The sequence below is a fragment of the Rhipicephalus sanguineus genome, chromosome 9 (assembly GCF_013339695.2).
Source record: "Rhipicephalus sanguineus isolate Rsan-2018 chromosome 9, BIME_Rsan_1.4, whole genome shotgun sequence".
NCBI classification, from domain to species: domain Eukaryota; kingdom Metazoa; phylum Arthropoda; class Arachnida; order Ixodida; family Ixodidae; genus Rhipicephalus; species Rhipicephalus sanguineus.
The window spans coordinates 66,008,739-66,011,107 of NC_051184.2; positions in this window are offsets into that span (position 1 = coordinate 66,008,739).

Below are 2,369 nucleotides of genomic sequence, written 5' to 3' on the forward strand. Positions count from 1 at the left end.
TTTGTTGCATTTCTGCAAAATACCGTTCTGCAAGCTTCATACCAATCCGGCAAAACAGTGGCATTGGTTAAAGTTTCGCAGGAGTTGTAATGATTTCGACGGCATCATAATGTGAGAAAGAAGTTACGCTGCACAGGCGGTGGGGGGTTCGAAATGAATCTTAAAAAAACGCACATTTCAAACTTTCTCAAATATCTTTTTGTTCCTGTTACAGCCAGCATTTATTTGACGTTATTGCGCAGCACATGAGCTGGTATTAAGATTGCTCAAGTTCGTGTCATTATTAATATTGCGGCGCTATTTGTTGGGAGAAGTTCTCATGAATACGAAAATTCAGCCAACCTTGGAGTGATGCACTGAATTGCTTAAAGTTCATTCTTCTGGCGTCAAACCAGTTTCAAAGTGCAAAAGAATTATTCCCGACAAATTATTACGCTATTATTGCAACAATTTACGATCACGTTTATATGGGAAGGACTACTAGTTGCAATTTATTGTGCTGAAATGTTCTGGTAGTGCTTTAGAAATTAGACAATTAAAGTGTTGCGAGTAATGCGGCAGGAAAGGTTGAAGCCGCTAGCACAATGATTCTGGCATATCATTTTACTAATTGCATGTCTTTGCTTTCATGGATGACATTACTTACCATTACCATGCTAGCGGAATAATTTCAGCGCAGGAGTTCCCTGTTAGCAGTTTTGGTAGGAAACTGTACAGTATTCTTCATGGCCTCAAAGGTTGCAGGCATGTCAGGTCCGCTGGTGCAGTTTTCGGGGCCACAGATTCGATTGCTTCTTATTCCATCATTCATTCTCTCCTTATCTATTATTTGTACACTCAAATGCTTAGGGTTGTTGCAGAGCCAGTTAGCAAAATTCACCAAATTGATCCAATAAATAAGATAGTGCAAATATTTAGAACTTTCCAATAGCAAATTGAATAGCCACTATATATTAAAAATCCTAATATTTTGCTAATGCTTCACACTGTAGACTGTGCAAATTAAATGTGAAATTGAAGCAAAGATGATTTAAGCTTCATCTCGTTCACAGTACGCAAGATAATTGACAGCACGCTTTATTACCAGAAGGGCCACGCTTCCAACTAAACAACTCACAATAAAATGTGAGTTAAATGAGCCAATAGCCAGTGGGTATTTAAAGATGTATAGCCTCTTTAAAGATGTCTTCCCATCAAACTAATCACAATAATGTTTAATTTGGCAAACTCTTTATAAGAACACCATCTGTGCCACAGTCACTCGAACTAAAACAACTTTTTTTTTTCTTTGCTTTTGCTGCAGGTGCCATACATATCTTTTTTGGTCACAAAAATATACACTAATGCTAACTGGTCAGCAAGGCTGTCTTTCAAAACTATATAATTATCGGGGGTGTGCTAAAACCTGCAATACTGTTTATGTATTGTAAAATTTCAGCTATTTCATTGTATTTCTTTGCAAATTTACTGATTGAAGTCATCGAATATTCTTGATTGTTTTTTGTTGTTGTTGTTTCTTTCCAGATATATGAGAGGTAAGACTTACTGAGTAACTAAGGAGACAGAGTGTTTGATGTGAGCTCTGTTCCAAATTATTTTTCTCCGGGGTCGCTGTAGTTGCTGCACAGGGCAGCAATTACATAACAAATGCACAGAGCATGCAGCTTCTACTCAAAAATTTAAATTTATATAGAAATTTATCGTGATTCATTATTTCTCCAGTATCACTGTGTCTTATCCTTTAAAACGTTTGTGCAGTGCCACAATGTTGCTCTTCTCTCCTCCATTGTAATGCTGTTTAGCCTAAAATAATTTAAAGCAGATGTTTACAATGTACTTCATCCTTAGTTATTCAGGCATTTAGTTGTGAGTGGTATTTTATAAACATGTGTCTGCATATAAACATGATTTATTTTTGCGTTAAATTGGCTATGCACTAGCCTACTCAGGAAATGTAAAAGTATTTTATTTTTGAAGCCTATTTCTTTATGCTATTTGTGTTCAGTCAGAAAATTTCACTTTGCGTACGCCCCCAAAATAACAGATTTTCACGTGCACCCAAGAGCCTGCATCTGTTGACAACCTGCTTAGTTATTCTTTTCCTAATGTAACTATTGTCATATGTTCAACAAAGAAGGCATTTTGATTTGAAGTGCAATGAAAGAACATTTATAACCTTGTAACTTGCAAGTTTTTGGATGTGAAAATTTGATACTAATGACGAAAAGGCCTGTGGAATATTTCAAAAAATAATAGATTCAATTCGCTTTCAAGAAGTACTATCCGCAAACCAGAGCCGATAAAATTTTTCGTTCGTAGATTAAAAAATAATAATAAACCTCGCATTTAAAATCCAAATGTGGCCCGAG